The sequence below is a fragment of the Chelonia mydas genome, chromosome 2 (genome assembly GCF_015237465.2).
Source record: "Chelonia mydas isolate rCheMyd1 chromosome 2, rCheMyd1.pri.v2, whole genome shotgun sequence".
Taxonomy (NCBI): Eukaryota; Metazoa; Chordata; order Testudines; family Cheloniidae; genus Chelonia; species Chelonia mydas.
In genome coordinates this window covers 161,395,391-161,421,693 of record NC_057850.1, presented here as the reverse complement: position 1 = coordinate 161,421,693, position 26,303 = coordinate 161,395,391, and the positions used below count along the sequence as shown (strand labels likewise).

The following is a 26,303-nucleotide window of genomic DNA, read 5'->3' as shown; positions in this document are numbered from 1 at the left end:
TTGCAGACTGCCTCCTTTGACAGCCGTGGTGGAAGATGAATCACTGGATAGTCATGAAATGTATATTTTCCCTAATCAGAATGGAGAGCTTTATTACCCTTATAATTACTTGTTTAGCAGTCACTTATTAGATATTTTTAAAGCTCTGTGAGTAATAAAATGAGCTTGTTTATTAAATAATATTTTAATTAGGAATCATTTTTAACATGTGCCATGTTCTTAATTCTTTCTCTTATGCAATTTTAGATGAGTGCTTTTATCACTGATAACTCCATTCTCACGATCAGCCAAAGTAGCTTTGCCGAAGTTCCCCACTATACGGCTGGTTTCAAATGACAGATTCCAGACATATTAACATGTAGTCTTGCCAGGATTTTAACTAGTAGCATCTCTATTTCTTTCAGTACATTGCATTTACAGCACTAATACTCTGAGCTCCTTAATGACTTTATAGTCCCTCTGAGTCCAGATATACCAAGTAAAACTCCCATTGACTTCAGTGGGAAAAAAGCCAGTCAAAATTTTCTGAAATTTTGATATTTTTCAACACTTTGAGGTGAAATTTCAAATTTCTCTCTCTCATGCTGACTCACATTGTTTACAACAAAATTACCTTGAAATGGTTTGTGTTATTCAACCAGCTAAAAGCTGGTCAAACTATTTTGAAGTTGATGAAAAATTTACTTGAAATTTGAAACTTTGAGCAAAAAAGACTTCAAAAACTTTTACTAAACTTTTCATCTTACAATTTTTCCCCCTGCATTTCACAACCATCTCAAATGGAGATTTGCCTGTGAAATGACTAGAGGATCGGGTTCTTTCTGTCCTGTCCCCTCCCCGCCCCTTCCTTTTAGAGACTAGCTCTAACAATAGCACATGGTCCACAGCATCTTTCACTTCATGGGTCAGATCCTCAGCAGGTGTAAATCAGCATAGTACCATTGACTTCAATGGATCTCTGCCAATTTGTACCAGCCTAGAATCTTGCCTGTGAGTGCAGATGCTTCCATTGTGCCCCACTCTTTTGACATGCTCTGCCTCATTTGTGTACCCATGTAAGGACTAGACAAAATCTGTCCCATCTTGGTGTCAGTGTATCTTAACTTGCTTGATATTTAAAAAAAACAATATTAAATACTGAATAGAAGCCACTATTTCATTTAGTATAATTTATAGCCGTCTAAATCATAGGTCCCAAATCCATCCCTGATGTCAGCCATTCAAAATCAATAGAATTCCACTTGGCCATTGTGTCTCATCCATAAAATAAGGGATTAGGGCTATTCGGGTGTGACATTCTCCATAAATAAGCTTCTTCAGAGTTCTTCCTGCACGCAATTGACTGTGGGCAATGTATAATGGATGCAGAAGGCCCAGTACACCATTCAAACCCCATTTAAACCTTGGGGTAAGGGTTTATGTAGGTTATAAATGAAGCATAGGGGCCTGTGTGTGTATGCTGCACTGAGGTGAATGTTACCCAATATGTGTCCTGCTCTCCCAGGTGGGGAAGAGGAGAAGTGTGAGCAAAAAATTCCCCGCTGCACTACAGAATCTCTGCTTTGGAAATGGTGGTTATAGATAGATTGTCGGGGCTGGTCTGGCAATACGGAGGAAATTTGGGTTTGGCCCTTCAAGTATAAGGCTGGGAGTGCTCTAGAGGCAGCAAGCTCAGCACCTGATAGTTATACCTTGAGTGCCACAGTCTGATCATTTCAAAGAAGGGACCTGAGAGAGAGAGCCACAACCATTCCTTTGGGCAGGAGAGGGCTTTTTAAGAATGGTGGTGGTGATTGAATGGGGAAGGGGAATTGGGAGATCTCACCCTTATCAAAATGGGAAAATCCAGAATTTTGTCCATTAATCAGATTTATACTCTTTAGAAATTATGGGTCAGATCCCCAGCTGGTGTAGATCAGAGTTGCTCCATTGACTTCAGTAGAGACATGCTCATTCACACTAGATGAGAATCTGGCTCTTATCAGCTGTAGATTTAATATTGTCTCCAAATTGCAGCATAAACACACACTTATTTCTCCTTTGCTGCTAAAATTCTAGGTCTGCTGCTTGTAAAGATTCAGTTCCCACGTCATGTAAAACCTGTTAATTGTTTGTCCCCAGACAGAAACTGCTCTCATAACCAGCAATATTTCCTCATATTCAAAGAGGAGGAATAATTAGCAGATTAGAGATACGAGGCAAAGTGTTACAAACAAATAAGCCAAGCAAAGATAAAATGCTTTTATAAAGGCGGTTTACTGATACCCAGACCCTGATTCCTGTTGCATATTTGACTCCTGATTTCCTGTTGCTTGACTTCAGCATGCATTCCTGACTCTTGGGACTAAATTCATCCTTTTGTGTAACTTCATTGACTTCAGTCTCTCATTGGATCTAACCCTAAATCATGAAAGTTTTGCCAGTGACTTCAATGGGAGTAAAATCAAGCCCTTAATGGAGTTACCCCAGGGTTGAATATAGGCACCATGTCCTGACTAGAGCTGGATGAGTAGTAGAAACACTTTCCAGTAAACGTTTTTTAAAATTTGTGAACAAATTTACTTTGACTATTTGTGCCCCTTTTTGGTTTTGCTTTCCATGACCATTCTGGCAGACAGGTTTACTGGCAGGCATGTTTGAGGAAACTGCGCACTTTAAGAAAATATAGGACAGTAGTCCTTTAAAATTAACTTCAAAGTCATAATTGTGAATATGTGGGAGAGAATAAGAATATTGTTGCAAGGGGCTTGAAGATTCTGCTCTCAGTTACGAGGCATAATTGAGGAGTAACGCCACTGAAGCGGATGAATTTACTCCTTTATAGAACAGGTGTAAGTGAGATCAGAACCTGGTCCAGTATGTTTAAACTCTTTGGGCCCAATTTACTATAACCCTGCACTTTGTGTTGTCATTTACATTGGTGCAAAGTGGGATTTAAAACACTAATAAAACTAGGCTTCCCTATTCACTTACACTGGTTGGAGTACTTTACACTCTCTGGCACAGGTGAAAATGTTGACATAGGGTAAGTGTAAGATTTAGATAGTCCCTGCCTCAAAGAGCTCACAGTCATTTACTGTACATTGGTAGAGTGCCTGGTAAAATGGGTTCCCAACCTGTTTGGCCTCTGGACGCTACCACAATATGAATGTATAATAATAAATAACAATGCAGTAGAGTGAAGAATCAGTTTCTCTAAATTGCTAACTCCATCCTTGCCTTCAGAGGCTCAACTTATGATAAAGTGCATAGTGAATGGCAGAGTTTGTCCCTGAGTTCTCTCCATAAAGCTGCTCCTGCCTCTCACCCAAACTGCATTGACTTGCACCGCCGCTGTATTAGGGCCAGATTGCAGCAGCATGGCTGTACTCTTTCTGTTCAAAGGAACATTCGAATCGGTTTCATAATTATTCATCGTTTCTGAACAATGTAATCGCTGAACCCTTATTCAAATCTTCTATTATTACTGTTATACAATAACCTTTTAGACAGGAGATCAGGAGCCAGATCCTGGTCCCTGCTTTGGCCTCTTTTTGTGGCTCCTGTGACACAAAAAGGCCAGAAAACTACTCTCAGCCAGAGGTTTCCCTGCAATATCTCCTGTAGCTATCTATATGCCATTCACTCTAAGCTCCCCCCACCCTCCCCCCGCAGCAGAGGGGGCCGTGTCAGAGGGAATCCTGGGAGTAGGGGCCTGACCAGGGCACAGTAGCTTTCTGGTGGCTCCTTGGGGGCTGATACCAGCTGGTGTAAATTAGAGCAATCTGAGGCTGCTCTAATTTACTTAGGGGCTAAACTAGGCATTGGCATCCTTGGCATCAGGGGCACACAAAGATGGTGCCCTCCACAGTTGGACTGAGGTTTGGACCCCCATATATCTAAGCTACTTCTTCCTTTCTTAAAAAAGAGCCTTCTGATCATAAGATTGTCTTATCAGGACAACCTTAAAAGTCACCAAAGTGTTTGGAAACATTCTTCACAATCAGATACGATTAGTTTCCCTTAAAGAAAAAAATGAGGAACTTTGGTGCTCTCAGGATTAACAGAAGCTTTCTACTTGATCAGTAAGCCTGAGAAGCTGCTCCCATGTCTAGCTTTTCTGGTATCAAGGGCAGAGGCAAACAATGGTTGTCAAACTTGACTCTTTTGAAAAGACACTAGCTCTTTCTCTGGTGATGCCCCTCAGTTTCCATTGCACGGACTTGTCCTATTTTAAATTTCTAATGGGGGGAAAAAAAGAATTCTAAAGCTGGTAATCATGCGCCTTCCTCGTATAAAAACACATCTTGTTTTTTATCATCAGTAACCTGTACTACATAAGAGCTCTGACACATACGTTTCTGGATAGATTAGGAATTGCCTGCTGCATTTACATAACATTAAAATCACTGTCTAGATACACAAAATAAAATGAATACCTTCCTGATTCCCCAGCATGGGCTTGCATAAAAATGATTTTACCTTGCTTCCCTTTTTTTTAAACACACCAGTCCTTTTTATATATATTTCTTTACTGAGTTGGAGGGGACAGGTTTGCTAGCGGAGTGAGGGGGCACCCACGCAATCTATTTTCCTGGCAGCCTTTGGACAGCAGGCTTGCAGCATTTAAAAAAAAATGTTATGAAAAAGTGTGTGTGGACTGTGTAACAGCCCAGCTCTCTCTGACTCCCCATCATTCCTTGCAGCTGCAGGAAGCCACCCGCCTGTCTTTCCAAACCACAGGCTCGTGTGGGTTATGATATGATTTCCTCTGTCTTGTATTTTTTCGAAAAAAGAAACTCAAAAAAACTCTGCACACCCGGTTAATCAAGACAGTCCTGGCCCCTCTCATCCTCCCTTTTGAAGTGATTCTTGCAAAACTGGGAAAAGCAGTTGGAGGATATTTGTCTCTGTCATGAATGGCCCATTCTCAATCTCAATATAAATAGTCTATTTTAATCGTTTTCTATTCTGCCCTAAAATGGGTTATTTTATATTGGGTGATTTGCTTTGCTTTTGCTTTGTTTATTTGGGTTATGTCCCTTCTCACATTACTAAACAGCATTTCCCTCTAATCAAAGAAAGAAAATGGAAGACCTATAATCTGTCTGTCATTTGTACTAATGTAAAATCTTTATCAATGGACACTGATGAGCTAGTCAGTTGCCTATTGCGAGATGGAATTGCAGAATCAAGACTGGCTTTTTCTTTTATCATCACTGCTTTCTATCTAACATAGTTATGCCAATCTCAGTATATCTAGACATGTTTTAAATAACAGAATTTTTACTATGAAAAGTCACACTAGCAATGAGTTTGGAAGAGTAGCCATATTCAGATTACTGGAGATTTAAGGTACCACATTATTGTCCAAGCAGTCTTCCCCATGCAGATTTGCTGAAGTCACATTGTCCTCTAACTGTAACATCGCCAGGCATTTATGAAAAGACTATTTCAAACAAACTTGATTTTAAATTGGCTTAATGAGAGAAAGTAGTAATCTGGTTTCCTAAACATTAAGAGCCAGAGGTGAATGGCAAAATGCATGTTGAGTTCAGTGTGGCGAGGATTTTACCTCCAATGTTCAGAACGGACTCCAAAAATGTCTTAGCTAGGCACAAATATGTCTGCAAAACATGCAGTAGACTAAATGGGCTGTTGAGTGTGCAAATGCATTTGTTTGCCCAGGCAATTACCTGGTTTCACATGCAACAGCATATTTTGTGACTGCAAGTAGCTGTGCTTGCAATACATCCATTTTATATTCACACATGAGGCATCTGTTTTGAAAATATGGCTTTATCGTTTCTCATCCAGACAGAACAGTGAAGAATTAATAAAAAATCCAGGTCACATTTTCTATTAAGGTTCCATTTACAAATGGTTTATAAAGGGTTAATAAATGATTAATAGATGTTATATGCACATTACAGATGGTAGTAGTGTGCGTTGTATAACCATCTATAAACATCAGTTTAAGGTGGTACAAGTGGCTATTTACTAACCCGTTTTGGACTATTTATAAATGTGTGGCTAAAGTTGGATATCCATTTTCACACTTTTTTGTGCCAAAACAATAAAAGCGAAACAATGTCTATATTATGCATATTTTTCCCTGTTAGTCATTAAAAAGAATGAGATGTTAATGGCACTAAATATTGAGCATGTTGTGGACATACACAAATTCTGCAGGGGAGATTGTGAGTTACTGAGAAGGCCACAAAATGTAGATCCCCATTATTTTTACTTAGGGCCTAATCCTGCTCGCTTAACTCATGTAAGAAGTCTCATCAGGCAAATTCTGTGCTGACTTACACCTGGTGCAACCATGTTGGGCCAGACTGGGGCTTTACAAAAAGCTGTATGTATGGGATGACCCATTGCTGCACTACCCAGAGATATGCACAATTGTCCCTTTCCTTTCCCCCTTACGCCAGAGGGCTAGTAATTTGCTACTGGCATAAGCCCCTCCTCCTGCAGATACCCATGTGCACTGGCCAGCCTTGGCTCCATCCACTCTCTGCCCACTTGTTCAAGGGGAGTATTTGGACACTGAGCATTTACTTACTCCTGTACACCCAGAGCAAAGTCTGGATAGCACGCACAGCACATGAAGGTTGGGGATGAGTTTACTCTTCCTTACATCCGTGGGTGGCTATGCTGTCCAAGGAACAATCAAGCACACTGACTTGAATGAGATTGCAAAGGGTTTATGGGAAGCAGTGTGGTCTTGGGCACTGGATTTAATGTCAGGAGACCTGCATTTTTTCACCAACTCATTCGCTGACCTGCTGTGTGATCTCAGGGCAGTTATTCTGAGGGGGATTTTCAAAACCACCGAAGTGGAGCACAAATCTCATTGGCTTTCAATGGAACTTATACACCTATGTGACTTAGATGGCTTTGAATACTCTACCCTTCATCCCTCTTTTTGCCTTATTTCTCTCCTTTGTTAAAGCACTTTGAACTCTATTACTATTAAAGCAAGCAAGATTTAGCAGTAATGATTAATTGAAAATTGTATTTAAAATATATAAATAAAATCAGTGGCGACCCACAAATATCAGCATAGCAGTCTAAATGTTAAAGGTGAACTAAAACACTTTTTATCTGCTAGATCTTGAGATCCAAGATCTGTGTTTCCTCTGCAAAAGCTGATGATATCACAAATTCCTGAACACTGCAGACAGCTTCTGACACTGCATTAGGTGTAATGAAGTAACAGGGGAAAGCAAGAACCCTAAATTCAGGTCTTGGAGGGTAAGTAAAGGATGGACTATTTTTCAAGTATTTTACTTGGAAAAGTATATATTTCTACATGGACCCTTTCCTGCTTTCCTTGTGCATGCTAAATTGCCCATGTGTCTTGTGTGTTTAATGATTTGGGGCCTTAAACATTTTGTAATTTAAAAAAAAATCATTTCAGTTCACCTTTAAATGATAGAAATGGTAATATTCTGGAACTTCTGAGTGTCAACATGTTGAACTGATTTCTTTTTCTAATTCTCCCTGAAAAAGCAGGATAAAGTCCATTACCAGAAACTCTTCTTTGTTTACAAATATTTCAGTAATTTTAATAACTCTATTCCCTTATAAAATGTCTGTGAACTATCGTATGTTAAATGTTGAGAGCTAATGGACCAGATCCTCAGCTGGTGCAAAGGAGCTACTTTGATTTATACCAACCTAGGGTCTGGCCCAATTTACATAAATTGAGCTTTTTTTCACTGTGAGTAGTAGCTATCATACAGAATTTTATCGTGTATGCATCAGGTGGGGAGTTTCATCTTATAAGATGTAACCTATATCAAGAATTGTTTAGTACTGACAACCGACAGCAGCACGGCAGTGGAATAACAGAAAAGAAACCATATTTGGAACATTTGTAAGCTTACTTGAAAGGAGGGGCAGAGCCACAGCTGATGTAAATTGTCATAGCATCAGCTCCAATGGAGCTATGACAATTTACAGCGGCTGTGGATCTGTCCCAGTAATTCCAAGGTGTGCGCTAGCCATAGGTGCTAGGTTCCTGATCTTGCTGTCATATCAGTCAATGGGAATTGCGTCACTGACTCCGTTGGGTGCAGGATCAGGCCCTATACTTAACAATCAGTTAACTGTATTTTAGTGGTGGTTATTTTTTCATTCCTTTTATCTGTAGTGTGTGGGTACAAGGGTGGGTGGGTGCATGTTTCGTGCTCATTTCATAATATATACTTATAGAATTGCACCATTAATCCAGTAATCTGCACCCTTCAAAATGTTAAAGAAGCAGTATTAGCAATTACAAACGCTAATGTGCATTATGTCTGACCTTTCTTAAGGAGTTTCTTTACCCTCCTATTACAGGCATGGAGAGAATCTTCATGGACAATTAGCTCTTTGACTGCAGTAAAAATGCATCCACCATTACTTACTGACCTAACTGCTGGAGGGCTAGTTCCTCAAAGAATTGTTGTGAAGGTATAAGCACATATCCTCAACTATATAAAGGAAATGAGTGACTGCCCCCTTTATAGTGCTATTAAGGGGTCCAGTGCAATTTCCTTGAACTCAGTGGAAGCCTTTTCATTGAGTTTAATAACAGTTGGATCAGGCCTATAAAGAATTGCTTAATATCTTTATTTTTTTAAAGAACAAATGAAACACCTGTGTATGAAATCCAGGCAGGTGAGGGTCACTTGGAGTCAGTACATTAGCTCTAAAGTAAGATTGTGTCAAACAAGAGTTCAGATGCAGAGCATGGAGATGTACAATGCACAAAGCATCTTCCCTGACTTCCTGACCAATGCATATCTGTTTAAACACAAGAAGAGGATCCCAAGAAATTAAAGATCAAATATATATGCCCACCTTATAGCTTCCTCAGGATTATCTTCAGATTCTGTGAGGGGGAACTGAAATTCCAGTCTCTTCCCAGGAATATCCTTTTGATGCTGGGCAGGGAATGGGGCCATTGGTGTTAGCCTGACTGCAACTGCATAAAATTTCTTGCCCCATGAGTTCAATGGGCAGGAATACATAATTTGACCATTGTACTTCATATGTATATTGGATCCTATTTTTAAAAAACAATCTAGAAAAACATCACAAGAAGAAGGTAAGCTGAATTGGTTTTTACTTCAAAATCGTGATAAAGCCGTCCATATGGATCCTTTAATTAGCCCAGTAAGAACTGGTAGAACAGAAGAATTACTTTTAAAAAGTTATTCTGTAGAAGAGACAATCAGCAGGCAGAGATCTGAACACAATATATCTGGATACCTGAGTTGGGTGAATATAGTTGTTCTCTTGTCAAGGTTCCTTCCCCACTCTGAACTCTAGGGTACGGATGTGGGGACCTGCATGAAAGACCCCCTAAGCTCATTTTTACCAGCTTAGGTTAAAAACTTCCTCAAGGTACAAACTTTGCCTTGTCCTTGAACTCTATGCTGCCACCACCAAGCGTGTTAAACAAAGAACAGGGAAAGAGCTCACTTGGGAGACGTCTTCCCCAGAAAATATCCCCCCAAGCCCTACACCTCCTTTCCTGGGGACGGCTTGATAACAATCCTCACCAATTTGCATAGGTGAACACAGACCCAAACCCTTGGATCTTAAGAACAATGAAAAAGCAATCCGGATCTTAAAAGAAGAATTTTAATTAAAGAAAAAGTAAAAGAATCACCTCTGTAAAATCAGGATGGTAAATATCTTACAGGGTAATCAGATTCAAAACATAGAGAATCCCTCTAGGCAAAACCTTAAGTTACAAAAAGACACAAAAACAGGAATATACATTCCATTCAGCACAGCTATTTTACCAGCCATTAAACCATTAAAAGCCATTAAAAGAAATCTAACGCATTTCTAGCTAGATTACTTACTAACTTAACAGAAGTTCTGAAGAGCATTCCTGACCTGGTCCCGGCAAAGGCATCACACAGACAGACAGACGCTTTGTTCCCTCCCTCCCCCACCTCCAGCTTTGAAAGTAATTTGTCTCCTCATTGGTCATTTTGGTCAGGCGCCAGCGAGGTTATCCTAGCTTCTTAACCCTTTACAGGTGAAAGGGTTTTGCCTTTGGCCGGGAGGGATTCTATAGTTCTGTATACAGAAAGGTGGTTACCCTTCCCTTTATATTTATGACACCTCTGATTAGCCAATGTAAATAGATACTTATTGTTTTGGCTCAGCAGATGTGATTGATAGTATTCACCAACCCTTGGCAACAGCCAATGTGGACACAGTTGTTTACATGTTCACCCTGGTTTTTTAACACATTTCCAGAATTATTGGCATCTGAGAAGGTAAACAATAGAGAATATTCTGACTTATCATGTCACTGCTTTCAGCCAGTTATGAGTAAGGCTACGATTTTGTCAGGGATATTTTTAGGAAAAGTCAGGGACAGGTCATGGGCAATAAACAAAAAATCACGGAAGCCATGACTTGTCCCTGACTGTTACTAAAACATTCCTGACAAAATGAGGAGGGAGCAGCTGGTGGGGGGGCATGTGGCCACTGAGCAGCTCTGGGGTCCCCCTGTCACCGGTGGCCGGGAGCTGTGGGGGGGTGGAGGGAGGGGATGGCTGTTCGCAGAAGCTGAGCTGCAGGACAGTGGCAGCAGCTGGGCAGCTCAGGGGTCCTCACTGGTGGCAGTGGCCGGTCAGTTGCGGGGGTCCTGCCACCCGCAGCTGCTGGGCAGCTGGAGAGTCGGCCGCAGAAGCTGGGCTGCTGCCGGGGTCCCCGGCTGCTGCAGGGGTCCCCCACTGGTGGCTTCAGCGTATGTTACTGAGCATGCTCAATACTCCTTAAGTAGCAAATTAGTTGGGGATTGGTCCTGCTTTGAGCAGGGGGTTGGACTAGATGGCCTCCTGAGGTCCCTTCCAACCCTGATATTCTATGACGTCAAATAGCAGTTTTTCACACTGCACTTGGCTGGTCAGCTGCAGAGGCCCCCAGTGTCACAGAGATTGCTGGAAGTCATGGATTCCATGACTTCCGCGACCTCTGTGACATAATCATAGCCTTAGTTCTGAGCCAAGATTTGCTTGAATGTAACAAGAGGCAGATATTGACTTCTATATTGGATGAAGATACAGATGTATTGATTTGAAAGGTAAATAGTCAGCACTGGCACCTTGATCAATATTTACCTTGAAGAACAAAGCATCTTGATAGTCACTTCAGAGTCAATATATGTATTATTGCATTCATTGCTTCAGTCAGGTCACTGGTCTAGATTTCCATCCAACTATAATAATAAAACAACACCATCAGGATTTTTTTCCCCCTTGAAATGAGCTTCCTAAGAAGACAAGGCAAGTAGAGGACCAGAAAAAGAATTACTGTTCTCCTTTGGGATAATATTTGTCAATGAACACAGCTGAGGCCTGTCAGGATGCACTGATTTCAGTACGCACTATGAGCAGTTAACATTCCTCCAGACCTCAGCATTATTGGTTTGTGTAAAGTTGAAACTAGAAGCTCAGTGGCTCATCATGTGACAATGGGGTAGGAATTTCTTCTTGTATGAGTTCATTGACACAGAATTAACCATAAATTATATAAAGGTAAACTAATTCTAGAGTAATAGTGCAGTTGTGGTACCCATTTCTTTTCATGACATTTATTCTCTGTCCTATAATAGCTGTAACACTGTGTTAATCATTTTTTGCCTCTTCTTTATGGCTAATTTCCTTCTAATAACACCCATCTCCATCTTAGGTCTCCCGAGGCACATCAACAACTCTAAGATAAGGCCTTTCTTTTCTATCCACATAGCTAAACCTCTCAACTAGGCTTTTCATCCTATTGTGTCTTGATTACAGCCACGCAGGGCGGGCCCTAGACAAAACGGCACCCCAGGCAAGGAACATCTTCAGTGCCCCACCCTCCATTTGTTAAACTTTTGAATACCTTGTATTTTATTGCATTTGTAGTCCATTTCACGACCTTGACGTACGATTTGCATGCATGATTTATCCCTGTCATATAAAACGATAAATTTGCACGCCAGGATCTGTAAATCTGTATTGATCCATGCCATACCGAAGAAAATAAAAAGAATTGTTTCCTCTTAGCTTATAGAAACTTTTTAATTTTAACAATAACTGAAATGTAACTTCAAGAAATTGAACTGTGTACCAACATTGGGTGGACCAGTATTAAATAATGTTACAGTACGTGACAGCCTCAGAATGTTAACCCTAGTCCTTTTGTTCAAGAGGTGCTTTTTTCACTTTTTGCCCTCATGAACTGAAGCACAGCATCCGAGAGATCCGAAGACAGGCTAATGGCATTTTCAAGCAATAGAATAGCAAGCAATGTCGATCATTGGTCAAAGATATGTTTAAATGTGCCTGAGCTTTGAAAAGCTGCTTTCATCACTTGTGACTGACTGGCAGCATGAGCAGGATCCTCAAAGCTATCCACACATTAGGAAAAGTGTCCTTCAGCTCCACATCATTAATGAATTGCAGAACTTGGAACAGAGAGTTCTTCTCATATTGCAAAATGTGATGGATGTTGTCCAGTTTCACATAGAGGTCTTTATCATTGATGTCCAAACATTCTCCATGTGTCAGCATCTGGTGAAGGTCCATACAATTGTTCACAAGGGTTTTCCTGTCTGCCAGCAGCTTACTTAGGTCATAGAAAACCGCCCACATCTTTTTGTGATGCTTTATTTTTCTAAACCTTTCTTCAATGGACACTCAAGCAGTGTCAATGAGGAAGCAAAAATACTCCCTCTTGAATTTTTCTTCTGAGCTCCCCATCACCTCATCTCTACCCTCGTAAACAAATTGTCTCTTCTTTCGATGAATACAAGTTTCATTGAAGACAGGCTGAACTCCTAAGTTTTCCGCCATTTCTTTGGCAGCAGCGATGGCATCTTCAAATCTGTTGTCTCTGTAGGCCACAATGAAATCAAGGCAGCTTCTCATCAAAGTAGTAGCGGTCGCGATGTCCATCAACTGAGTTTGTAATGCCTTGCTCACAATGTTTACTTGGAAGAGGATATTGTGCCAAACCACAATTCAGACCAGAAATTTGAAGTCAGTGATGTGATTTGCAAGGTTTTGCACCATGTGTCAGATTCTGGCCTTGGCTTTACTCAATTGTGCCAGTTCTATCAGAGCATTGTACACCTCAGTCATTTGCTACCTCACTGGCCTTACTCTCTCAATGCGGCTCTCCCAGTGAGTGTCAATCAGTGGCTTCACAGTCAGATTTGTAACATTGTCCATAAGGATCTTCCACCTGATAGTTGATGCTGAAAATAGAACATATATCCTTTGCATGCTCCTAAGAGAGATACTGAATCAAAAGAAGATGACACTGCATCTGACAAAACCAGGCTGAGGGAATGGCAGCCACAAGGCATGAAGAAAGCTCTTGGATTCAATACAAGGATTCTTGCCTGGATGCTGTTGTTTATTCCCTTCGTGTTCTCACTATTGTTGTAGCCTTGGCCGTGTTTTATTTTATTCTCATTCACAACATTCATAAACAGTTCTGTTAGGTTTTTTCTAGTAAAGTCGTCCACAGACCAGAAACAGATGAAGTGTTCCTTTACTTGGATACAGCCATCCTCATTGTCAACAAATCTTACTGTAAATGACATCTTTTCACTGTGTCTGATGTTGGGATGCAGTCCATTATTATGGCGTAGTATTTCGCTTTGTTGAGCCTCATCAATATGTAATCAAGCACCTTCCTTGTCATAAGGTCAATCAATTTTTGAATTGTTTTGCTGCAGTAATAGTCCATACCTTTTTTTATGATCTATTTGACATAGCTGCTCATGCATGACATCGTCATGTTTCCCAAGGAGCTCTACCAAACTGGGAAATTACCGTTAGGTTCAGTGAATGTTTTATCTGATGAGCCCCAGAAAGCCAAATTTTTTTTTTTCAAGGAAGAGGATAATTGAGATCAGACCCTTGAGCACATTCCTCCAATGTTGGGTTTCTATATTAATAATGCACTGGTTTTCTGCATCTGTGTGTTTATTCAGCTTGAGCCTGGACTTGACCTCCACCCATTTGGAGTAGGCTGTAAAATGGCCAGGTGATTTTTCATGCTACTTCAGAGCATTAGCTAATTTATGCCAGTAATTGTACCTGGAAAGCTCAAGCAACAATTTGGCATTCCTGTCAAATATTTTGCAACAAAAACAGAACACTTTGTCAGTTGATTTTGAATAAACTAGCCAATGGCAATTCAGTTTCTCGCTATTCTTAAGCACTCTTTTGCAGTGTGACTTTGCCAAGTGTTGCTTCTGCTCATTTACTGGAAACATCATATCCTTGATTTTGCCCAGCCCATTCAAAATTGTACGATCAATATCAGCAGAGTTTAGGATCACCAGCCATAAAGCAGGATCTGATATATCCATTTGTGGTGTGCAATTTTTCTCACTCCTGTTTCTGTCACCACGTGAGGCTGATTCTTCTTTATCATTTCTCTCCCTTTCCTTAAACTACATTCTTCTTTATCATCACTCTCCTTTATGCCACCAGGAAAACTGGATGATTCTTCATCATTTTCGTCACATTTCCATTCCTTATCTTCAGGTAAATCTGCTAATTCCTTAGCAATAGGACTTCTATCATTTATGCTGCTCTCCTCAATTTCTTCTGTACTGGGACGACCGCTATTGCCTAAAGCTCGGTCTATGTTGTTCTGTTTCAGATATTTTCCCATCAAATTTGCCCCTTGCTGCAAACTATATGCAAACGAGCTTTTCACTTCCTATACTAAGCTCCTGAATGCTTCTTCAGGGGAAAACAGACAGTATTAGGGAGAGCAAAAGTCTATGTTCTGCAGTCTTAGAAAGTCATTAAACATTACGTATTAAGCATGGCAAAAGAAGTAACAGTACTTCTTTTACATGGTTGCGTAAATAGGGGTTTGATAGATATCTCGGGCATCTCATTAAATATGTCCTTTATTAATCGCTACTTACACTCTTCAAGTCTTAAAACACAAGTACACTTTCTCAATTACGCAATAAAACAAGGTTCACAATATTGCAGCTGGGCTCTCACTTGGTAGTTATATTTCACTGATTGTAGATGCCACACCCCTTGTATAACTGCGAGGGCATGGCTGACAATATTCTAGGAGGTTCAAGGAAAATGTAGTTCTCAGAAAGTCCGGAAGGTTCTGCAAGATTCTACAAAGGTCCAGAACATTCTAGGAGGTTAGTGAAAAATGAATCCACATACGGAATACCTGAAACATTTTACTTCAAACATTCCATTTCCCCTTTTGTTGCTAACAACAAAAACAGCACCCCGAGCCTGGCGCCTCTCTTTCTCCCCCACCCCCACACCAAGCCCGGCAACCCAGGCAGTTGCATGGGTCACCTACCCCTAAGTCCAGCCCTGCTGCTACATCTTTTTCTCTGGCCTTGACAAATGCAATCTTGCCCCACTCATGTCCATTCAAATTGCTGCTGCATTCTCTTAATCTATCACTTGGACCATGTCACCCCTCTCTTTGCATCTCGGCACTGGCTCCCTTTTTTCTATTGAATCAAACATAAGCTGCTTGTCTTCCCTTTCACAGCTCATTTTCCACCCTACCTACCCTCCCATTCACTAGTGAGATGTCAGCTTCCACCTCCAATCTGCCAGTGATGCTAAGCTCTTCGCCCAATTGTTAAATTTTCAAACAAGCATGTGATGGGACACTTGGTGCACTGAACACCCTGTAAAAGTGTCCCAAAGCGCTTTGATGTTTTCTCCCATGCTGTCCCTCATGTTTGGCAGGAGATCTCTATAAACATCCGCAAAGCTACCTGAGTATCCTCCTTCAAAATGCTTCCTTAAAATGCTCCTTTGCTGATGCCTACAACAAACAACGGGTAGGATGCTGTTGAACTGATACCACAGTCTATTATGACAACTAATATTGTCTCACTGTCTCCTTGTACTCCTCCATCTGTCTGTATCCTTCTTATAACCACTTGTCTTATTCAGGGTAGGGACTACATATATCTAACAATCTGTCCTTTTTGTTCTGTGTTGTACAGTGCCTAGCACAATGGGATCGTAGGTGCATGAATAGGGCTCCTAGGTATGTCTGTAATAACATTTAGTGTGGCTGTTTACAAGCCTTGCAATTTAAGTTGCTCTTCCATTTATCTGAAGTTGACCTTGTGTCCATGCAATCTTTACGTTTTCTTCTCACAACACTGTATGGAAAACAGAAATACTATAATCCCCATCTGATAAATGGGGGACTGTGATACAGAGAGACTAAGTGATTTGCCCAAGGTCACACAGGAAGTCCATGGCAGAGCAGGGATGTGAATCCAGATCTCTCAAATCTTAGACTAGTGACCAAACCATTGGACTGTCCTTTCTCTCTGTTTGTTAAAGATTTACACAGCAGCCACTTGGATTCTTTAACAGAAATTCTTAACTGTTATTAATCAAAGTAAGGTTTCCAAGGAGCGATAGAGATCACAACAGCAGTCTGACCACATACCTGTCATTATTTGAAAGCTATAGTCATTTGGAGAGGAAACTAGGGGCACACCTCTTGGCTCCATTGAAATACATTGGAACAGAAGAATATACGGAAGTACAGAGCAAAAGAAGACAGATAAATTAGTGTTAAAAAGGGACATATGTAACCAGCTTCCAGAAACTGCTCTCCACTGTAGAGCACCCACGCAGTTCAAATGAGCACATAAGTGCAAGATCCCATAGAAACAGTGCCTTTGATTTTCAGAACAGATCATTCTGTATATTTGGGGGAAATAATTCATTTTCAATATACGGCTTGGTCACCTGTTCTTTTAAGAGCTATCGAGAGAGGGAAAGTGAAAGGATCCCCATACTAGAAGGTCAAATTCCCCTCTTGTTACATGTATGGAGTTTACCTCCAGTAAGGAACAATCTCTGAACTTGACGTGTACTTGAAACAAATGTCATAGTGTCTGTAAAACACTGCAGACCAAATACACTCCAGTGTAATTTCCTAAGGCCAAATGTATCCAATTTTTGTGTTTGCTTATTATAAAAAGCCAAAGAATTGATTTTTACTGACAAAAATGGTCGTGGAAAGCAAACTTCTCAGTCACATGTGCAAGTATTTGCAGAAAATGAATTTTAGATTCACACATGCAAGTGTTCTTGATGGTCATCTGGTCAGAGTTCAGAAACAATGCTATGTGACTTATCTAGCCAATTAAAACTAAAGCAACACCCCATGAATTTTGAATATTCACAATCAGGGTATAGTGTGAAAAGTTCAGAGATATTCATTGAATAAATAGGAATAACAAATTAATTTGAGGAAATCATGATCTGCCCATGCATCTTCCTTGAGCACAAAAGAGGTTAAATAAGTAAATTAGTCGCTGAGAATGATTTGGTCACCTCTATTTCCAACCCTTCCACTTGCAGCCTAACAACATATTTCTCTATATAGGAGGTAACATGGACTCCTCAATGGACCTACTGCGATTTATACCAGTTGAGGCTTTGAGCCAGAAATTTAGGAGATGGTTAATTAGTCTCTGTTAGAGATATTCTTGCAGCAGTACATAGGCTCAATTCCTTTACCTTACATTGATACAATTCTCTTTAGCAAGAGAATATTCTGAATTCTTTGTTTTGTTTTATGTTTGCCAGAAAATCAAAGGGTAATATTTAAGTTTGTTGCCTCTGTGCATGTCAAACGTAGTTGAAGGGATCCACCTATCCGTTATCTATCTGCATTTCTAATGCTCCCTTCACTTTAATGTACAAGATTAAAGGTCATATTATATATGTCCAAAGATGGATCTAAACCTTCTCCCTGTTTTGAAGCCACCTTCTCAAGTGGGATCAACCTTAGTAGTCTTCCAGAGGAAATATTACCAGGCTATTGTGCTATTCCATTACTGGAGAAATCCCTAACTAACTAGATGAATCTTGCAATGATCCTGATGTGTGACAAGACTCAAGATCATCTTGATCTCTGGTGTGGGTTTGGGTCTTCCCCTGTCTATGTTCTGCCCCAAGATATTACCTTGGGACAGTTAGCTGCACATCTCTGTCAACTGCAACTGCAATAATGAAACACATGGAGAAATTTTACAATAAACTCCTGTAATATCTTATGGGCTGAGGAACACAAAATGAGATGTGATGTTTTCCCTTTGATATGCTCCCTTGCATCTGTGTGGAGTTTACCCTCCAAAGCTAATGTTTTATTCCTGCCTACTTTTTGTGAGAAAGGGCAATTAACTTAAGCAGGATTTTAACTGAAGTATAGTTTTAGTCCACCCACTTTAGGTACTGACAGTCAGGGAGGGGTTAATCTTTCCAAGATTTGAACAAAATGGGAAATGACTGCTTAGGAAAGAGTACTACAGAAAGGGATCTGGGGGTCATAGTGGATCACAAGCTTAATATGAGTCAACAGTGTAACACATTTGTGCCTTTGATTGTTGAAAAAAAAAATTCTGGGATGTATTAGCAGGAGTGTTATAAACAAGACACGAGAAGTAATTCTTCCGCTCTACTCTACGATGATTAGGCCTCAGCTGGAGTATTGTATACAGTTCTGCATATCACATTTCGGGAAAGATGTGGACAAATTGGAGAAAGTCCAGAAAAGAGCAACAAAAAAGATTTAAAGGTCTAGAAAACATGACCTATGAAGGAAGATTTAAAAAACTGGGTTTGTTTAATCTAGAGAAGAGAAAACTGAGAGGGGACATAAGTTTTCAAGTACGTAAAAGGTTGTTACAATGAGGAGGGAGAAAAATTTCTTCCCTTAACCTCTGAGGACAGGACAAAAAGCGATGGGCTTAAATTGCAGCAAGGGAGGTTTAGGTGGGACATTAGGAAAAACTTCCTGTCAGGGTACTTAAGCACTGGAATAAATTGCCTAGAGAGGTTGTGGAATCTCTTGTCATTGGAGATTTTTAAGAGCAGGTTAGACAAACACCTGTCAGGAATAGTGGTGTTGGAACAATTTGTATAGTGGGGGTGCTGACAGCCACTGAACCAAACTGTAAACCCTGCATATGATGGAAGCCACTTCAAGCCAGGGGGTGCAGCAGCACCTTCCCCTCCGCCCCCCTTAGTTCCAGCACCTATGATCGGGGATAGCCTAGATAATACTTAATCCTGCCATGAGTGCCAGGGATTGTACTAGATGACCTCTCGAGATTCCTTCTAGTCCTACAGTTCTATGATAGGAACTGGATCAGACTTAAGTTCCACCTAGTTTAGTATCCCATCTCTCACAGTGGCCAGCCCCAGATGCTTCAAAGGAAGGTGTAAGCAACCTGACAGTAGGCAGCATTGGGATAATCTGCTCCCAGGAGTGCTGGAACATAGTGGAGGTGCTGAGAGTCATTGAACCAAACTGTAAACCCTGTATATCATGGAATCCACTTCATGCCAGGTGGTGCCGTAGCACCCATAGTTCCAGCACCTATATTTGCTCCCAAAAAATGTCTCACCCTGGACTCTAATAGTTTATAGATTCTTTTAAACCCTGAAGCATGAGGTTTGATGTCTCTTTCAAAAAATGTTATCATCATTAAGTATTATAAGTCTGGATCCTTTTGATATCCATACAGATGTCCAGCCCCTTTCTGAATCTTGCTAAATTCGTGTCCTCAGTGACATCCTGCGGCAATGAGTACCACAGTCTAAATTATGCATTCTATGAAAAAGTTTGTTCTTATATCAGTTTTGAACCACCTTTAAATTCACTGACTGTCCCATCATTTGTGTATTATTAGACAGGGAGGACAGAAGCTCTGGATCTGCCAGTACAACCTTAGCCCATGCCAACTACTGCTCATACTTTTTTTTTTTTAAGAGGAAGGATCAGTACCTTTTCTAGTGATGCCACAGAGCTGGTTTGAATGGAAAGAGAAAGCTTAAGTCTTTTAGTAGGAGAGCCAGTTCAATTAACCATGTCCTCACCATGTCAAAGATTGTTTAAACTTAGCCAAGGCTTTAGCATAGAATCATAGAAATGCAGGACTGAAAGGGACCTCAGTGATTTGGAGAAACATGGTTAGGTTCCATCTATGCTTCAAGGATGAACCTTACTGTATGCATGTTGTAAAGTAATCGAGTCCCCCGACACAGATGAATTTATCATACAGATAGGACATTTTCATTAACAAATGGTATATCTAAAACTTCAGTCTGGCTTTTTATTTTTTTCATGCAATAACAGGTTGATCACTTTAACATTTGCATTTACCCGATATAGTCCTGGATCAAGTATTTTTTTACTACTCCTTTATTTCTCCCTCTCTCTCTCTCCCTGTAAACTTTAGATAAAATGTGTTGTTTAGAAGAGATCACACAATCATTTTTACTCTTTTCTTTCACATTTTTTTTCATTTGTCTGTCTTGTTTCTCTTGCAATTGCTTAGCTACTTTGGGTCTTAAGGGAAAATCTAGTAATCTAGAAAATCTGGTATTTCAGCAACAATTTATCAGGGCTTTTCTGTGTTGATGTTTGAGACAGAGAAAGTAACATAGTAAAAATTTGGCTACACAACTACTCTTTTTGTAACACGCTCCTTAATGTTTGAGCAAAGTACTCTCTGAGCCTACTTGATGTAAGTTAGGGCTTGTCTACGCTGGCAAGTTTTGTCACTGAAACTAATGTCGACACGAAAAAATTGACAGAAGTAAAGTCGCCAAAGCAAGTCTACATTTGCTCCTTCTGTTGACAGATCATGTCCACGTTCGGGGCACCATTGTCGACAGCAGGAGCAATGCACTTTGGGTATGTATCCCAGAGTGCCTGGCAACACCATCTGTCGCCAGGTGTTGTGGGAAGGCAGAAACAGAGCACAGCACATCCTGGGATGTGCAAAATGTCCCGTCATGCACCGCTTTGTGTCGCAGCCCTCCAATGGTTTCTGGCTTCCTTTTGCACCATTCTGGCTTTCCTTTTGCGCCGTTTTTCCAACTGTCAGTCTTTGTAGTGCACCCCATAATCTGCAGTGAGAGAGGATGGATCCCGCACTTCTCTCCTATGCACCATTAACTATCATGAGAACATCGCACATGGCAACAGAGTTACTCGCAAAGCTACTGACAAAGGATGAATCGCAGGCACCCGAGTTTGATATGGACAGCAGCAACTTATCAGTGCTTTTGGCATTCACAGAGCAGCTGCATATGGTAGAAGGTCACTTTTGGGCTAGGGAAACAAGCACTGATTGGTGGGATCACATTGTCATGCAGATGTGGGATTACGACCAATGGGTACAGAACTTTAGGATGCGTAAAGAACCTTCATGGAGCTATGTGCTGAGCTGGCCCCCGGCCTGCGGTGCAAGGACACCAGAATAAGATCTACCCTTTTGGTAGAGAAGCGTGTTGCAATCGCTGTGTGGAAGCTGGGGAATCCAGACTGCTATTGGTCAGTTGCAAATCAATTTGGAGTGTGGAAATCCACTGTTGGGGCTGTATTACTCCAAGTGTGCAGGGCAATAAATCACATCCTGCTGCGGAGGACAGTGACTCTGGGTAGAAAGTAGAATTTAGCCCATTATCTGTATAAGCTCAACTAACTAAAACTGATACACAAATTATATTATCATTTGAACCCTGCAAACAGCCACGAAACTATTTTCAGTAGGCCATAGGTTTGGGATTTTGATTTCAGTTACATTTCAGAAAATTCTAACTTCATGGTTATATATCCAGAGTAATTGTTACTGGCCCTTTGAAATGAGATATGGGGTCCTACAACCTCGAATTTTATTAACATCAAAAACAGATTCCTTGTCTGCTGCACCTGGAGTCTTCTGATCATAGACATGCTTGACAATGTTTTCTGTTTTGCTGAGTATTTTAAAAGCCTATTTTCCCCCATCTACCTTACAATTATAAGCAGGTCAGGGGACCTGATTATATCATGGCTGTCTCCTGACCTGAATACAACACAGTTGCATTTTGCTAGATAGGATCTTATCAGCATTGCCTAAAGAGATTGCAAGTTCCCTGGGTCTAGGACTATGTCTATCATAAACAAAGTAGGGAAATACAACCTAGATGGACTTACTATAAGGTGGGTGCATAACTGGTTGGAAAATTGTTCCCTGAGAGTAGTTATCAGTGGTTCACAGTCATGCTGGAAGGACATAATGCGTGGGGTCCCACAGGCATCGATTCTGGATCTGGTTCTGTTCAATATCTTCATCAATGATTTAGATAATGGTATAGAGAGTACACTTATAAAGTTTGTGGACAATACCAAGCTGGGAGGGGTTGCTCATGCTTTGGAGGATAGGATTAAAATTCAAAATGATCTGTACAAACTGGATAAATGGTCTGAAGTAAATAGGATGAAATTCAATAAGGACAAATGCAAAGTACTCCAGTTAGGAAGGAACAATCAGTTGCACACATACAAAATGGGAAATGACTGCCTAGGAAGGAGTACTGTGGAAAGGGATCTGGGGCTCACAGTGGATCACAAGCTAAATATGAGTCAACAGTGTAATGTGGTTGCAAAAAAAGCAAACATCATTCTGGGATGTATTAGCAGGAGTATTGTAAGTAAGACACGAAAAGTAATTCTTCTGCTCTACTCCGTGCTGATTCGGCCTCAGCTGGTCCAGTTCTGGGCACCACATTTCAGGAAAGATGTGGACAAATTGAAGAGAGTCCAGAGAAGAGCAACAAAAATGATTAAAGGTCTAGAAAACATGACCTATGAGAGAAGATTGAAAACATTGGGTTTGTTTAGTGTGGAGAAAAGAAGACTGAGAGGGAACATGATAACAGTTTTCAAGTACATAAAAGGTTGTTACAAGGAGGAGGGAGAAAAATTGTTCTTCTTAACCTCTGAGGATAGAACAAGAAGCAATGGGCTTAAATTGAAGCAAGGGAGGTTTAGGTTGGCCATTAGGAAAAACTTCCTAACTTCAGAGTGGTTAAGCACTGGAATAAATTGCCTAGGGAGGTGGTAGAATCTCCATCATTGGGGATTTTTAAGAGCAGGTTGGACAAACATCTGTCAGGGATGGTCTAGATAATAGTTAGTCCTGCGCTGAGTGCAGGGGGCTGGACTAGATGACCTCTCAAGGTCCCTTCCAGTTCTATGATTCTATGATTCTATTTCTGTGTGTTCACAGTACCTAGGCTGATGGGACCCTGAGACTGACTGGGGCTTTTTGGCACTACCATAATATAAGTAATAATATGCCTTCCTTACAAAATGGAACAGTAACCGGGTCCCTGACTCCAAGAAGGCCTAGCTACACTACAATTACGATGATCAGTCATCTGGCCAACAGGTTGGTTAGTCTGCAAGCGTGGTCAGACTAAGAATTACACAGGTGAGTTAGGAGGTGACAGTTTAGAATGTTGACCAGCAATCGTGGATTCAAATTGTATCTGGTTATGCTTGGTCCTGAGATGAAAATTCTTAGTGGCAAATTTTAGAAGGAAAGGTATTTTACTCATTGAAATAATATAAGCATAGACAACCCATGAGTCTGACCCTGCTTTTCTTGCACACCCCAAATTTCCCTTTTCTATAATGTATGAATTTTTAACCAAACTAGTTAAAATATATTTTAATAAAGCAAAAATATAAAGAAAACATATTTTAATCCTACTACAATTCCTAAATATGTATATGTATAAACTGATCATGGGGAGTTTGCTGTTATAAAAATATTAATTCCTTAGACATTATCTGACATAACCTCCACTTCACTTTGCCAGTCATGATGAGTCAGATAATGTAGCAATCCCTAATGCAAGAAAATATTTCTTCAGTCATATTCAGCACTGTTACGTTCCCTTCCTATCTTCTGAATAGTATTTTTTCATTTTGTAAAAGTAAGATCCTATTAATCAAAACCTTACAATGGTCAAATAAATACAAAAGGTGAGTGAGGAAATCAGTAATAATATATATGGAATTTTAATACTTTTATTTAATTATATTTGCAATTTAATCGCACAGTTTATGCATATGGATACAGAGCCAAAATCTGATCTGAGTTACGTTGGTATAAATCTGACCCATTATGTGTATGTTACACTAGATCTGAGATGCTCACTTAGCCAATGCTGTCTCATTTAGTCCTTCTGTTGTCTCATCTGAAGTGTCAGGGCAAATAAGCAATATCTCTAAAATAACCCATCTTTCTGTCATTGGCCTTGTTTACCTCTCTCCATTTTAGGAACAGCATGTGCAAAGGGCTAATTTTCATACCGCTCTAACACAAATTAAAAAACACCCACATCTGCTCTTATTATTATAACTATTTGTTTAAGGTAGTGCCCACAATGTGCTGGGAGCTTTCCAGACATTCAAGAAAGGCTGGTCTCTGCCTCAGGAGCTCACAGACTACGGTAGACACAGGTAAGGGAAAGGGAAAGGAAACATCGAAAAGGATTTCCTAAATATATATAAAAAGATTCACTATAGACAGCATGAAAAAACAGGTTTTTATGGGGGACTAAAAATAGAGAGGGTAGGGTCCTTGTGGGTGAGTTCTGGGAGGTCAGTCAAAGTGCACAGAGGGGTTGCAGGGAAGAGGACATGGAGACTGATAAATGGTTAGACATGGGTGGGAACACTGGAGGAATGGAAAGGGTGATGAAGCTTGAGAAAAAGGAATAAGTAGGGCAAGGGAGACTGAAGAAGGTGATCACTAGTTTGAATATGATGCAATAGTAGATAGGGAACTAGTGTTTCAAAGAGGGGAGTGACAATAACAATTTGAAGGGAAAAGGAGAGGACTTTAGTGGCTGCATTTTGTAAGTATTGAACAGGAGCAATATGTGCTTTTGGGAGGCCAGGGATGAAGCTGCTGCTGTCAAGTCAGGATATAAAGAGCCTGAATGAGAGATTTCACTGTGAGGATAGAAAGGAAAGGATGGACTTTGGAGGTGCTAAGAAGGAAGAAGTGTCAGGTCTCTATAAAAGAGAGGCTCACTCTTTTTTGTAAATTCAAAAGTTCTGAGCCATTAAATAATTGGGTTGCAGTTGATATAAAGTACCACAACAATTGATGAAATAAAGGCATTCGTCCTCTAACTGCCTAATTCATTGCTAGGAACATCCTTGAAGAACTTCTCTGTCTTTGGGAGAGGTGGTCTGAAGAGATTTCTCCTTGCTGTCAGTTCCACTGGGGAAAGCTCCTAACAATGTTGCACAAGAATATTTACTCTCAGATTCATTCCTATTTACAGAATGTACAATACTTGTACTATGGCATATTAAGTTTACCATTCATGTGCCACACACTACTTTTTATAAGATGTAACATGAAGCCGTTGTTTTTTCTGTGTACTGCTTCCCTACATTATCATCTGTTAGTATCACCATACAGAGTCACCTGTAAAGGTCTTATGTTATCTGCCGGTTATGTCAGCCAATGAAACTGCTGGATGGTTGACAATGACTCATTACAAACATGTAAATAGTGAAACATCTGTCAGTCAGGAATCAACTTGATGAAAACAGCCTTTACCTCTGATTATCTGAAACACAAAATAGGTTTGTTCTCTACACCAGCTAGAATGCAGCAGATCAGTAATTCCATTACCATTCCAAAAGAACAGATTCTTATCCCCTTAATTTTGTTTCTTTCCCCACCTTCTTTTCCCCTTGTCCAGTTGTTTGTTTCATCTGCCTGTTATGTCTTGTCTTCTAGGCAAAGAGAACCAGGTGAGTGCAGGGGTGCACGTTGGTGATTCTCTTTGTAGGACTGAAGCCTTAAATTGTGAACACTTGGGGCAGGAGTTGTCATTTTATGTAGCTTTGTGTAGCACCAGAGGCCATGGAGATACTGACCTAGTTGAGCCCTCCACATACTAGTACAGTAATAATAAAGGAGAAAATTTTCAAAGGCACAAATGGCAGCTAAGTGTCCAATTACCATTGTGCACTTGAAAATCTCCCCAAAACTGATTAAGCATTTAGTATGATCAATTGTGTTCCACAATCTTAATTCTATATATACACAAATATTGTGCACTTTTGCTCTCAGATCTGTGGATCTCCCACAATTTGGAATAACTTTGGTGCTGGAGAAGCTGTCGGCAGATTCCACACTGATAAACAGCTATTTTGACATTCTCCAGGAAGTGCAGATCACTAGATCTGCATGGGTTCCACATAATGTTTGTTATTGCACAGATGTTTCTTTTGTTCATAGGTTAAAGATCCGTTAAACCAGAAGGCTGATCTGACAGTTTTTACTTATGCAAAATTCCCACTGCAGTCACAGGATTCCCACTGGAGGAAGAAATGTAGCATTAGGCCCTACCTGGGCACTCTGAGAAGTACTGAGGATCTCCGGTGAGTTGTGGATCGCCCTCAGCTGAGAC

At 40.4% G+C, this 26,303-nt stretch overlaps 1 protein-coding gene across 2 annotated transcripts in view; it reads left to right on the top strand.

Moving 5' to 3' along the window:
* The first annotated feature begins 7,165 nt into the window (after positions 1-7,165).
* The window catches only part of IKZF1 (IKAROS family zinc finger 1), a 115,329-nt gene continuing 96,191 nt past the window's right edge, over positions 7,166-26,303 (top strand). For both annotated transcript variants that reach the window (XM_043540460.1, XM_043540458.1), the window contains exons 1-2: positions 7,166-7,239; positions 26,132-26,274. The gene's annotated coding sequence lies outside the window, so the exon portion shown is untranslated. The remainder of the gene's footprint in view (positions 7,240-26,131; positions 26,275-26,303) is intronic.